The following is a 14,655-nucleotide window of genomic DNA, read 5'->3' as shown; positions in this document are numbered from 1 at the left end:
TTGCGCTCTCATGTAAGACAAAATCAAAGTCTACAAAACAGACATGACTGAAACACCGAGCTCAAAAGGACAAGCACCAGAAGGAACATGGCCCCTGGTATTTCAGAGGCACGAAGGGCGGAAACACAGAACGGCCTCCAGCGGGTGCCAGGAAAGGCTCCGTCTTGATGGAGTCTCACTCCAGCTGGGGCAGACCAGCTCCACCAGGCCTGGGTGCACACGGATGACATGTCCCCAGCCTGCCCCCCTCTCTCCCGGTTCTCCTGAGGGCTGTGGTGCTTTCAGATTTATGGCCAGGATCAGGTTCCCAGGCCTCTGTGGAAAGCCTCTCCCCATCTCAGAGGCCATGCCCCTCCTGGCCCACTGAGGCATGCAGCCCACCCCGGTGTTCAGTAACCCTCCTGTCCTGGTGATGGTGGCCGGAAGTCACAGCCAGCCTGCCAGACTTCCTGAGCTCAGAACTCAGTCTCCCTGAACAGCCCCGCCAGGCAGGGATGGCGGAAGGAGATGTCCATTTCCTCCTCCTGGGCAAGTAGCCCTTTTTGAGGGATTAGTTCATAATCTATTAGGCCTTCCTGTTGTGGTCCCTCCAAGGCTAGGCAAGTCCAGGTCAAGCTTCACAAAGCTACCTTGGAAGAAAAGCACTGAGGCAAGAGACACGGATGGAGGAGCCAGTCCTGGGCTATGCGCCATTTTGGTTTCCATGCAAGTGCCTCTGCCCCATTCACTGTGCCCCAGTGCCCAGCCCAGGGCACCTCATCCCCCACATGCCTGACTTGTCCACAGTTAGAGAGAAAGCACACTGCTGCTTATGCCAGTGGGTTTGTAGCCAATGCTAATTTGTTTAAAAAAATCCTGGAAATTCATAGATCTTCACCAAAAATGACCTACAAACACTGAACTGTTTATCACTCCAGTACCATCCACCACTTGGAGGGAAGTTTTTATCCTCTCTCAATTCTGGGGTTTCAGTGGTCTTTCCTACTTGCCTACTTTATTTTTATAGTACCCCTGTTGTGGGCTGAGCTCCACATCTCTACACCATGATTCCTGAAAAGCCCAGCCCCTGGCACTAGGCACTCTCCGCAGTTGTGTGGAGTGGTTGACAGTTTCCTTCCGTGGCTGTGACATCACTCTCCTGAGATGACAGTCACTCCCTGCTTTTCTGGAAGGGAAACTAGGCATAGAAAGATTCAAAATTGCTCCCGAGTAGACTAAGGCAAAGCAGTGCTCTTGTGCAAACCCGTGGGCCTGAGCTCTTGTCATTTGGTCGGCTGAATATCAGATGCTATCAACACTTCTAAAGGTTGTGTATTCCTCCCGCACAATGCCTCCTGTCTGTAACCATCAGATTTATTTTTATATTTATTAAGCAGTAAGGAAACGAACAGTAAGAGCTGGCAGAGATGACCTAAAATGGTTTTCTTTTGGAATAATATTTTTTAAAAAATCAAATTAACTGTTATCACTTTAAGTTGCATGAGACTGAAGCTACACCTGGAGAGGAATTTAATTTTCATGACTTGCAAAACTGATTAGGCAGTGAACTCTTTCCTCCCCCTTCCCCTGAACACATTTATAAACTTCAACGGGGGCGAATTCCATCTAATACTCTGAAAACCATTTCTCATCTCATAATTTACCCAAATCATGTGCATGACTGCAAGAGGAAATAAACAAGAAATCTTTAAGCATAAATAAGCCACAATGGATTGTTAATCTTGTACAGACAATCCAGCATTAAGGCCAATTTGATCTTTTAAACATTTTATGGAAAACAGCTGTTGAGTTTTCTCTAGAAAAGCCCACAAGGTTCCATAACCCCATAGGCATACAGCCTCGACAGGAGGGCTCCATTGGGCTCCTCTTGAACTGGGCACTCCTTCATGGGAGGCAGGAACGCACATGTCTTCACTTCCTGCTGCTCTGCACACATGTCACGATATCTGGCAGAAGGTGGTTTCTGTTTTCCTTGGTGACCTGTGGGAAGAAGCGAGAGAGCAGGCTTCAGAACTCCTTTCCTCTTCAATCTTAAAGAAAAGCCTGGAAGGCTGGGAGAGGGTGAGGTATGTTTTGTCACCCAGGAAGGAGGCCCAGCTCCTCAGGAGCACTCAGAAACAGGACAGGTATCACTGAGCCCCAGCACCAGCTTCTGCCAAGTGACAGCTCGAAAAGTCAAAGTGGGTTTGGATCCCAGACAGATTTCAGCCAACCATGGGGAGAGCTGTGAAGTGAGCCCTATGAGGCATACCGGGACGGATGATGGGCATGCAGGACAGGGCAGGACGCCTGAGCATGACCTGTCCTGAATGGAAGGAACTGAACTGTCGGAGTGAAGCGAGGAGGAGAGCCTGGGAGTCAGCGGGGCCCGGGAGAGCAGCCAGCAGAGCAGCAGCGAAGCGCCCAGAATTCTGGGATGCCCAGTCATCTACTCGCCTCTCCACAAACTTCAAGTGCTCATTTGAAAGATGGAGAAGTGGGAGAGCCAGAGAAGTGAGGGTGCCTCCGTAGAGACTGTGACTCAGGTCTCCTGACCACAGTGTGTTCTCTATCACTTACACCATTACAAAAACACACAAAAGCAACAAAGAGTTCACCGGAGCTTTACCTGATGATCTGTTTATTTTTCTTTCACTACCACACCATCCCGAGTGCCCCAGGGTGAAGGAAGGGCCATCTCTGCTCCCATCGTGGTGCCTTCCTCCTTGGCCCATATAATATCCATGCACTGCACACACGCTGATTGGGTGGAAGGGCAAGCAGGAGCCAGGCACGGAGATGCGAATAGAGAAGTACCACAGGTAAGGACCCTGACCTCATGGAGCTCGCAGACCAGGACAGGACAGGCATGAATGAGGACAATGAAGGAGTCTGGGGGGGCAGGCAGGAACAGGGGCGTGTGTGGGGGTCAGGGGCAGGAAAGTCTTCCAGGGGTGCTTATGCCTGGACGTAATTTCAACAGGTGAGCCATGGAGAAGGAGCTGAGCCAAGGTTGCTGGTAAGAGTGGGGAGTACATCTGGAAGCCTTCTGAGGTTCAGGGTGGTTGTATCTGGAGAGGGGGCCTGGCATACAGAAGGTGCCAATACATGTCCGAGGAGGAGATGCAGAGCGGACCTCATCAATTCTGCTTCCTGGTATCTGCTCACCCTTCTTGGAAGAGTGCTCTGATTGTCTTTCGGAGACTGCCCGGTCTAGGAAACTTGCCCCCAGCCAATGAGTGGGCAAGCCAGGCCCTGGCGACTTCTCTGAGATCTGCACCCCAAGAGGAGTGAGCTCACGCAGCCGGAAGCCGATCCCATCTCGACTGGTCCTGGCTGCGTCAATCCCGGGCAGCTCTGGCTCCACTTGAAATGAGGACAGTCAGCTTTTCCTTTGGCTTCATGGGACAACTCCAAAGCCTATAAGGCTTTTTGATGCTGTTTTCACTTAAATTAGCTGAAGTCCATTCCTGTTGTTTGCAACCAAGGAATCCACCTGAGGTAGAAAGGAGGCAACACAGAGGTGGGCACCACAGGGGCCCTTTTCGTCCACTCTGAGCTCAGCAGTGATTGCAGTAGCTTCTGACCAGCCAGGCTCTGTGAGAGTGGACGGTGATACACAGTTGGAGAATTTGCTCTGGTCTTCTATTACACAGTCCGGTGACTACAGAGCAAATAACAAGGTCGTGTATATTTCAAGATAGCTAGAAGAGAAGATTTTGAATGTCATCACCACAAAAAATGATAATTTAAAGTGATAGATATGGAAATTACCCTGATTTGATCATCATACGGTATATGTATGCATTGAAACATCACACTGTACCCCATAAATATGTACAATTATATCAATTACAAATTAAAAATTTGAAAATTAATGAGCAGAATACAAACACTCCAATATTAGTATTTTGATACTCCCTTTGATTTCCCTAAGATTATTTCTGAAAAGTATGCAGTAAGATGTTGATGTGAAACTCTCTACAGTATTCAGTTCTGATATTCTCTGTATGAGGAAGGCACACTCCCAAACGCAAGAACAAGGATCACAGCATCTGCCAGCCTCAGGAGTCTTTGCCGTATGTGAAATTCTAGTCTACTTTTTATTCAACAGCCAGAATTTTGGTTGTAGAAAGTCTTTCCTGAGAGGCTAATTAGAAGAGGGAACTGGGAGCTGGGAACAGGAAAAGGAAATAAAGAACACTGCAGAAAGAAAAAGGTAATCCCAACCATTCTTTTTTTCTGCACTGGAGTCTTAAGAGAAAGAAAGGAAGCTGAGTGAACCTGAACCCCTGCACCTGCCCAGTGGCTGTAGGAGGGCCCTTGGTAAGAATTTATACTGGGCACAGTCAAGATAAGACTGTGAGCTCCATGGGGTCAGAGGCCACATCTCATTCATCCTGTGGCCTCCAGATCCAATCCCTTGCTTATTAGGAATGTTGGGGGCCCTTCCCACAGTTTCAAGGAAATGCCTGTGGTTTTGTTTTGCTTTCTTGCATGTAGTTATATACTAAGAGGCATTTCTTCCCCTGCCTGTTTCATCCATGTTTTCAGGTTTGGGGTTGTTAAAGTCAGAACATAAGCAGGACCTGGTACCTGGTATTGCATCTGTGCCCAGCAGGTCAGTCAAGTACTATCTCTCGCAGTACCTAGGCCAACCAGATGGGAAACCAAACTTGTGATATCACCACCTCAACTTCTTCAACAACCAAGAAGCGGGAAGGGGAGACTGAGCAGGGCATACAGACACTGATCATATTATACAAGTTAGAAGGCAGTGAGGTAGAATGCAAGCAGCCTGGAAGACCAGATAATATCCACTCACTGCTGCCAAGAACATGTACACCCCATGGTCTAAACAAAAGGCTTAGTCATACTATGAAGCTGCCAGCTTGAGAAAGATCTAAAGTTGTTGATAACATTGTCAATGTTTTGACATTAACTAGAAGGCAGCAAAATCAATCAATGACACACTCATTGGGATACAATGGGATAAAACTCAACGGGATACAATGGTAATAACCTCTTAGAGTTCTGAAAAACAAATTATCGAAGAACCTTAAGTCACCTGCTATGATTTGACTGTGTCTCCCAAATTTCATGTGTTGGAAACTTAACCCCCATGCACGTAGAGGTGGGGCCTTTAAGGGGTGATTAGGTCCTGGGGGCATTGCCTCATGAATGAGGCAATCCCTCATGAATGGATTAATGCCATTACAGTGGGAGGGAGGGAGTTATGGCAGGAATGGGTTACTGATAAAATGATGTCTGGTTCTCCCTCTCTTTTGTTCATTGCTAGAACTCCAGTGGATAGAACAGTACCTGACATACAGTGGGTGCTCAATATTTACTGAATAGATGAATAAAAATACTCCATCACCAATTTCTTCTACTGATGCTTTACTATGTAATAGGAGGTGCCAAAGATTGTATCAGTGAGATTTTATTTTCCTTCTTAGGTACTGTTCTTTCTTTTCTTTTTTTTTCAGCTATTTTTTTTTTTTTTAAACACGAGAGAATGTTATCGTTTTGCCTCAACTGTCAAACATAATTCTTGAAAACTCAACAGAGGAAGAAAAGCCCACTACACTCATTCACAGTTTTACTCTTCCCATTGTTCATTCTTCCTTCCTGATGTTCCAGGTCTCCTTTTACCATTTCCTTTCTGATAAGAGAACTTCCTTTGGCCATTCTTTTAGAGCAGTTCTATTACAACAAATTCCCTTAGTTTTCCTTCATCTGTGAATGTCTTATAGAATTAAGAGTCGACAGTTGCTTCAACACTTGGAAAATGTTGTACCACCTCCTTCTGGCCTTCGTGGTTTCTCCTGAGAAATCTGCTGTCACTCGTATTGTTTTTACCCTATAGGTAAGGTGCTGCTTTCCTTTCACTGCTTTCAAGACTTTAATTTTCAGAAGTTTTTTTTTAAATTTATTTTTTAAATCTTTTTATTATTATTATTATACTTTAAGTTCTAGGGTACATGTGCATAATGTGCAGGTTTGTTACGTATGTATACTTGTGCCATGTTGGTGTGCTGCACCCATCAACTCATCATTTACATCAGGTATAACTCCCAATGCAATCCCTCCCCCCTCCCCCTCCTCCCTCCCCATGATAGGCCCCGGTGTGTGATGTTCCCCTTCTCAAGTCCAAGTGATCTCATTGTTCAGTTCCCACTTATGAGTGAGAACATGTGGTGTTTGGTTTTCTATGGTATGTCTTGGCATGAATTTGAGTTTATCCTCTTGGGGTTCACTGAAAATGTAGGTTTATGTCTTTTGTCAAATATGACAAAAATGCAGCCATTACTTCTTCAAACACTTTTTCAGCCCCACACTCCTCTCCTGGTGCTACAATGACGTGAATGTCACACCTTTTGTTATAGTCCCACAGGTCCCAGAAACTGTTAATTTTGTTCATTTCTTTTTAAGTCTGCTCTTTGTCAGGTAATTTCTATTGTTCTACCTTCAAGTTCACTGATTCTTTCTTCTGCCATCTCTATTCTGCTGATGAGCCCAATCAGTGACTTTTTTATTTGGCTATTGTATTTTATAGTTCTAAAATTTTCACTTGATTCTTCTATCTTCTAGGTTTTTGCTGAAACTTTCCAGTTCTTTGCTGACACTATTTTACATTTGTTTCATGTGTATCTGTATGTATCTGTAATTTTATGAAGTATTTTTTATGATGGCTGTTTTCAAATCCTTGCCCTATAATTCCACTATCTGAGTCATCTTGCTGTTGAGATCTGCTGATGCCCTTTTCTCACTCAGGTTTAGATATTCCTGATCCTTGGCATGACAAATGATTTTCAGTTGTGCCTGTTGTGTTGTTTCTTAGGTCCTTAGGTTGCTAGTCAGTCAGACTTTTTCTCCTCACCTTTCAGGTCTTCTTGTCCTTGTATTATAAATAACATCCAAGGTTTCTGGCTGCAATTAGCAGGAAAAATAAACACAAGTGTGTCTACTCCATCTTGTCTAACACTGGAAGAGTTTTCAGGTGTTTTTGGAAAGTACTCTGTTCACCCAACATTATGAAGAATAAGTCTAGATAATATTACTAATTTGTGTGGTATATTTCCCCCTATCATGAGCTCAGTCTCATCTTCACACTATGCATGTTCAGCTGGTAGCAAGGGGAGGCTGCTTCTGACCCCTTTTCATAGCTCATTTTCTTACCTGGAATGTTCTCCCTTCTTTTTCCCATTTCCTCCTTCAAAAGCCCACTCAAGAACCCCTTCCTTTGGACACCTCTCCCCCCTACCACTGCTCACACAGATCTCTCCCTTCCCTGCCCCTGGATTTTGATTGCCCCATGGTCTGTTTTTCTTGAGGGCAGAGATCATGCCTCACATGTGCCTAAACCATGGACTAAGTACTGAATGTGAAGGCCACTCTCAAAAATGGATTTGGATACTTTATCGCATGTGAACAATGGAAAGAACCAAAAAATGTATCTAATCCAACCCCTAAGTTTGCAGATAAAGAAAATGAGGTTCTTGGCCAGGCACAGTGGCTCATGCCTGTAGTCTCAATACTTTGAGAGGCTGAGGTGGTGGATTGTTTCAGCTCATGAATTAGAGATCACCCTGGGCAACATGGTGAAACCCCATCTCTACAAAAAAATGCAAAAATGAGCCAGGTGTGGTGGCACATGCTTGTAGTCCCAGCTTTTTGGGAGCGTGAGGTGGAGGATGGCTTCAATCTAGGAGGCAGAGGATGCAGCGAGCCAAGAGGGTGCAGCAAGCCAAGAGCATGCCACTACAATCCAGCACGGGCGACAGAGACTAACCTTGTCTCAGAAAAAAAGAAAATGAGCTTCTTGATTTATAAAACTGGAAAAGGCCAGGGACAGTAGCTCACACCTGTAATCCAGCACAGATTACTCTGGGCAACAGAGCAAGACTCTGTCCCTCTCCCTTAAAAAAAATAAGCTAAATTAAAAAAATAATAAAACTGGAACACAAGGACCACACAAATCCCAAAGCAACAACAACAACAAAAAAAAACAGGGTATGTCAGCCCCTATCTCTTACTTAATTAACTCAAAGCTAATTGTTTTATTTACAGATCCTTAGAAGCAATGATTATCTTGCCTGGAGAATAATTTTGAGTCTCAGAGAGAGGAAGAAATGTGGTGTGGTCGGTCCTAAGACACAAAGTTTATTTCTGGGCATCACATTCAGCTCCCTTCAATCCCTCCTTAGGACTGTTAGATGAGATTAGTTTGTAGAGCTAGTCAATCCCTGGAGTCTAACATCAGCAATTTCCCGGTCTTCCAGCCTAGAAGCTATCTGACCTGAAAACTAATTTTCTTTCATGATCTTTCATTGCCTCGATTTCCACGGAAACTCTATAATCACAACCAAAAATGTAAAGTAAGAGAAGACGACATGAAACTCTGAAGAACCCCACAGACTTTTCAGGGCTCTCAAATGCCACCTCCTTGAAGAGACCTTCCCTGATCACCCTTGCTACTCCTGCCCCCAACTACCACATTGCCTGGTTTCTTTATTTTTGCCTTTATCAGTATCTGAAATTGCTTAACTTGTCTGTTCACATTTTTGGTATCCAGCTCCTCCACTCGAATGTAAGCTCCATGAGAGGAGGGACTTGGTCAGTCTCGTTCACCACAGTATCCCAAGACTTAGAATGACACCTAGCACACAGTAAGTGCTCGATCGCTATTGACCAAATGAATGAATAAATAAATAAATGAAGAAGTGCACATATTTTTCCAAGTCTGGCTGGTCTAACCTTAATGGCTGTTTACCGCCACACTCCAGGATTCTTTGGTGGCAACATGTGGATACCGCCACTTGGGCCAGTGGGCCAAGGTGACACTTTACTCAGTGATGAAAATGATCATGATGGAAGGTGCTCCCAGGTACTCACTCTCCACTCCCCCTGATAGGAGTGGCCCTGCCTGCCTGACTTGTTCACTTGGCACCTATAGGGCCAGGGAGCTTTTCAACTGGGGGTGGGGAGTAAGGCGTGTGAGCAGAGATCAGCCTAGAGCACAGCTATCACTGACTCAAAGAAACTAAGGGCAGGGATTGGGGAGAGGCGGTATCTGACTGAGAGGAAAACAGAGAGACAACAGGGAAGGAAAGGCAAGAATTTAGATAAAGTGCCAGCAATGCCATGAGTCCCTTACGACTGGCCCAGACACTGCCACTGGTTAACAAGCCCTAGCCCCTCATCTCTCACATGTGGTCTATAGCAGTGCTTCTCAAAGTGCAGGAGACCTAAAAACCACGGGAGAACTTGCCAAGAGAAATAATGGGGCCATCCCCCAGAGTGTGACTCCTCGGACCAGGGCAAGGCCCACTCCCTGGTGATGCCTGTGCTGCCATTCTGCAAGCCTCACATTGAGTAGCAGACCCTCCAGCTGCACTGGCAAATGCAGCAGCCACACGAGGCCACAGAGCACCTTACATGTGGTCAGAGTGACTGAGAAACTGAATGTTTAATTCCATTTAAATTTGATTATTAAATGATTAAATAATTAATTCAATTTAAATGTGATTAAATTTAAATAGCCAGATGTGGCTAGTCGCTACTGTTCTCAGCAATGTAGAGAGTACATTTCCCTCACTGCGGGAAGTTCAACTGGACGGTGCGCTCTTCAGCACCTGGAAGCTGTGCCTCCAAACGCATCCACAGCCTCTTCTCCCCACAAGCAGAAGTGGGTCAGCTTTAAAAGGGAAACCTTTAAAACAAAACAAAAAAAATTTGCCTCTGTATCCCAACCTGGCCTTTTCATCTGAGAGGAAATAAGCTTAGAACAAGTACCTTAGCTCAGGCAGTTCTGATGCCAGAGAGATCCTAGTGTCTGGTGGGGGAGATGGAAGAAAAAAGCAACCAGAATAACTGTGACCGTCAGGAGGCTCTCCCATAAGCGAGTCTGTTTTTTTTAATCAATTAGAGGTATAATTTAAGTTCTATACATTTCTAGAAAATTAGACTCACCTATATTTCTGCATGGGAGGGAAAAAATGGTAACTCAAAACCAAAGATATATTTTAGAGCCACCTGCTATTTCAGATCATCGGCTCCATTTCCACAGGTGATGGAGGACTGGCTGTACTCACATTAAACAACTTCACGTCCTTTCTGTTTCAGATTTCTTCTACAAGGGCCAGTGGCTTTCCTTTAGGAACTGGGATTGTGCCAAGGATTATAGTCCCTGGGGTAGACAGCGTCTGATGAGCAGCTGGAATGAAAGGCTGACTGAAGAGCTCCATCTTCCCAATCTCGTCAATGACACACACTCTTTGCCCTGGACCACTGCTGCAGTCAGCCTGAGAATGACAAAAGACTTTCACTGGGACACCAGAGTCATATTAACCAAAGGGCCCAAGGGTCCCACTCCCCAGTCACTCACCAACGAGGTAAAAAAGACAGAAACCTTTTTACTGGATTTCAGAAAGTGACATAGCATCCCACAGACCACCCTGGTACTATGCGGGAGAAGACTGCACAAGGGGGAGTCCCAGGAGCTGGGAATCATTAGGACTCTTGGCGGCTGGCAGCCACGCCTGCTACCAGTGGGATGTTCAAGGAAGTAATAGACATACATTGGAATAAAGTCAAGAGAAAGAGAATCTGAGATCTAAAGGATGAAATTGTACTTACCTTTTTTGCCCCTTTAGCCAAGACTCGTTTCCTTTTAATTTGTACTTTTTTCCAACAATGCTTATGGACCAGATCATGAAATACACAAGCATCTGCCTAGAGCAGTTATCATCCCCCCAGCATGTAGGGAATCTCATATGGCTCAAAATGGAAAAAAGGGGCCATTATTATCAAGAAAGGCTCCCATGCTTGCTGTCCCATTTCTTTTAAATCGAGGTATTTGGGTGCCACTTATTTTCTGGTTGTACATAAAGTTTGGTCTCTGTCTTGGATCCCCTCTCCCGAATCACTTACTCTGGGGGAAGAGAGGTGTTATGCTGTGAGGAGACTCAGGCAGCTGACGGTGAGGTCCATGTGGTGAGGCATTGAGGCCTCAGACCAACAGCCAAGAGGAAATGAACCTGCCAGCAACCACATGAGCAAGTTTAGAGGCAGGGCCCTCCTAGTCAAGCCTCAGATGACCACAGCTCCCGCCAACAGCTTGCCTGCAACCTCAGAACCCCAGCTAAGCTGTACATGGATTCCTGATCCTCAGATACTGTGTACAATAATGCGCTTGTTGTTTTAAGCTGCTAAATTTTGAGATAACTTGTTCCATAGCAACATATAACTAATACACATGTCCTCTATAGAAAGCCTTCCTAGAGAAAGCTGATAGGACTTTGGTTGATTCTTCCCTGGGAGGGACACAACAGGACATAATAAACATAATAAACACTTCAATGAATGGTGAATGACAAATACACCTTATATATGTTTGTATGCATGACTATTTTGAAAACTGTATGTAAAGCTGATTTACAAATACTCTTCACTACAGTTCTGATTCCTTAAATGATGACAGCAATACAGTCCCAGAGGGCATGTCTGAGTTAAGCTAGATTTTGTTCAAATTCCAAAAGCCAAAGGAGCGTATGGTACAGTATGGCTGGTGGTAGGGATCAGTGGCAACCAGGGATAGCCAGTGACAGACGGGGCTGCAGGCCCAGATCCTAAAAGCCTTCAATGGCACACAAAGAGGTGGGAATCTTCTCCCACAGCCGAAAGAGTCTAAGCCAGGGAGGATCACAAGTTGTGCTAGAAAGATTGCTGGCTGTGGAGTCAGAAACACATGTTAGACTCCTTTTGGAATACACAATATAAGATAGTGGGTGTCTAAACCCCAGTTGTGATTGCACACAAGCAGTACAGCAGTGTTTTTCAGACTTTTAAGTAAGCAGTACTCTATTTTCCTACTGCATATTGTACGCTTATGAAATATTTTTCCACTCATTTTATTAGCTAAAAGATCAAGGAGTCCACTGTAATCACCCAAGAGAGGTCTGAACAATCTCCACACTTCCATGTTTCTAACACACTTCATTTTTGCCTCTCTATTAAGTTTATCTGTACACATGCCTGGTTTCCCCACTTAGGGCAGGTACATGGTTGTCCTCATCTGCATCCTTCCTGGGGAACTCACCGATGTCCCAGAGCTGAGAAGTGGGGAGTGGAAGGGGCAATGTCAGCCTCCACTGGTGGGGTCGGGGAGAAGGGCAGAGCATCTATGAAGTAAGTCACTACTTATTCCAAGTTTTTCCTCCAAAAACGAAAGCCATATTTGTGAGAAATAAAACAGCCATCAACCACCTGTCTATGAAAATAAAAACAGACAACCGTACAAGAAGGTTTCTGTCTTCCTGGAAGCATGCGACTCCAACTGACCTGACTGTTCCCAAGTACTGTGGACATTTTGTTGACCCCAGAGACGATGAGTAATTGTGGACGTCATTCCTCTGGAGGCTATCATCTAAAAGCCAAAATAAAACTTATTCTGGCACCTCAAAATGACAGTTTTGGAAGGTGCCAAATCAGACAAGAAGTGATATGAAAGAATGTGTGTATACATGCACATGTATTTCTTTGACTATATACATGAGGGTAGTAAAATGCATGTGGCCGTGTGTAAATACACACATACAGGTAGAATCTAGTGCATGGCTCTTCAACAACCAGCCTTCCTGCAATTCTCTAGAACATTCACTAGTGAAAGCTCACTGACATTTATTTAAGTTTCAGCACAAAAGTATTTGGACTCACACGCATACATGACTTTCTACCAACTGGACATTCTCATTTGAAAACCTTAGCCTACATAAAATCCTCAGTCTCTCCAGAATTAGGGAGTTTTATAATCCAGGAACTTCAGGAATCTCAAAAGTACATGTGTGATTTTTAATTAAAAATGCAAACTATTCATATTCAATTGAGAGAAAGATGTCAGATGCTGGGCTACTCTGAAGCACATAGACACTCAGCTCGCTTTTCTAAATAGTACAAGATCATACATACACTCACGGTCTTAAAAAAAGAACCACCATAGTGTTTAACATGGTTTTATTTCTATATAAATTCAAGCAACTTTAAAGGGAAACAAAGAAATAAGTAAGTAAACATTCACCCCCTTTCCATTGTTCTAAATTGATAGAGACGCAAACTTAGAACAATAGGGGCCCAGGTTCGAAAATGGTCAGGAACCCCTCCCCAACCCCCGGTGTGGGGAGAGTCCTAATGAGCTCCCAGAGAAACTCCAACTGCAGCTGCTGGAGTAAGGAGTGTGTAAAAACTGTGGGTGGCTCTCAGCCACGTGGTCATAATCATGATGTACACACCATCTGGGGTGTACACACCATCTGGGGAGCACCCTTTCCTCCCCTCACAGCCTCTCCTCAGAGGGCAACCCAGGCAGCATTGCTTCCTAGGACCACACCTCAGTCCTGTGTAACACACTAGCCTTCCTGGCTGCACCCCTCACAGGCTTCCACTTCAGCTGATTATAAATGTTCAGTCATGAAGCGCACTTTTAGTTCTCCTGTTCCGGGAGAGAAGCTATTTCCTTAGATAGAGTCCTAAAATTGACCAGCCAGGGATCAGAGAAGCTACGAATAATTTTATGACTTTGGTTACACTCAGCTAGTTTGCTTTCCAGAAAGATTAGAGCAACAGATATCTTCGTACCAGTTATATCAGAGACCTGAAAAGAGTGTGATTTTTTGAGTCCTTTGTTTATTTTTATATATACTTTTAAAAATACAAAGAACATATAAATATAAATTAATTTCATTTAGCCAAAATGCCAAACTGAGAGCAAGCTAATCAAAGTGGTCTTTGCCTTATTCTGAATTATTTGCATAATAGATATTTCTAGTGGTATTAATGTTAATTTTAGGAGGACTGTTTGGATTGTTTTATTTTAATATCAGACACACAGACTAGCTCCTGAGCTCACCCATCTGGGACGGCAAGTACTGAAAGTCATGAAAGTGAATAAGAAGTATCTGTCAGAAGGTAGGCAGCAAAACTGCAGCCCTTCCCCCAAACAGCAGCAAGTTGTGGGGAAGCACAAAGGCAAATGGTGGTAACAGCAGCCACCTCTCAGCCAGCCCACAATTCCTCACCCACTGAAGTCACTAGCAAAAAGTGCAGGGCTCCGATCATATTTTACGTGTGTTTATTCCAAGCCTTCAAGTTTCATAATCCCTTTGCTGTCCGGTGGCATATGGACTGTGAGTCTCCAGGGCATAGCCGGGACAAGGCGTCTAGACTGCCCAATGGTGCCCGGTAGCCTGGCCCTTCCCCAGTCAGGCATACTCTGGGCAGAAGCTGCTCCCCCGGACATGCCAGAGATCCTCACCCCGGCGCACAGACAGACTAGCTCTGAGACTCTTCCTGGATGACCTAAATGGCCTCTCAGGACTCAAATGGGCTCACCCACATGGTCACCTGACCAAAGAGTGCTTGAATAGTGCCCGTGGGGTCTTCCAAGCTATCTTCAGACTGAAATGACACCTACTGGCTGACAGTCAGTCCAGTGAGATGGAGAGCCCAGTACTCCTTGTCCTCCTCATGCTCTGAGCACTTGGGACTGGCCCAGATATTTGGGCTCCTGGGACTCCATAATAGATTACCACACCACTCTGGCCCCCAGCTCCCTGGCAAACACAAACCCAATTGTGATGGGAGGCTCCTCTCAAGGTACTGCCATCCATCACCTCA

General features: G+C 45.0%; 1 long non-coding RNA gene and 1 pseudogene across 1 annotated transcript; one reads left to right on the top strand and one right to left on the bottom strand.

The window, feature by feature from the left end:
- Positions 1-1,332: 1,332 nt before the first annotated feature.
- LOC115895659 lies at positions 1,333-3,363 on the bottom strand. Its single transcript, XR_004055829.1, has 2 exons — positions 2,609-3,363; positions 1,333-1,980 (listed from the first exon to the last, which is right to left on the bottom strand). It is a non-coding gene; the product is annotated as an uncharacterized LOC115895659 (long non-coding RNA).
- A 5,380-nt stretch (positions 3,364-8,743) lies between these two features.
- LOC115895664 overlaps positions 8,744-14,655 on the top strand; it is a 32,447-nt pseudogene continuing 26,535 nt past the window's right edge.

The sequence above is a fragment of the Rhinopithecus roxellana genome, chromosome 22 (genome assembly GCF_007565055.1).
Source record: "Rhinopithecus roxellana isolate Shanxi Qingling chromosome 22, ASM756505v1, whole genome shotgun sequence".
Lineage (NCBI taxonomy): Eukaryota > Metazoa > Chordata > Mammalia > Primates > Cercopithecidae > Rhinopithecus > Rhinopithecus roxellana.
This window is presented reverse-complemented; position numbering and strand designations above follow the sequence as displayed.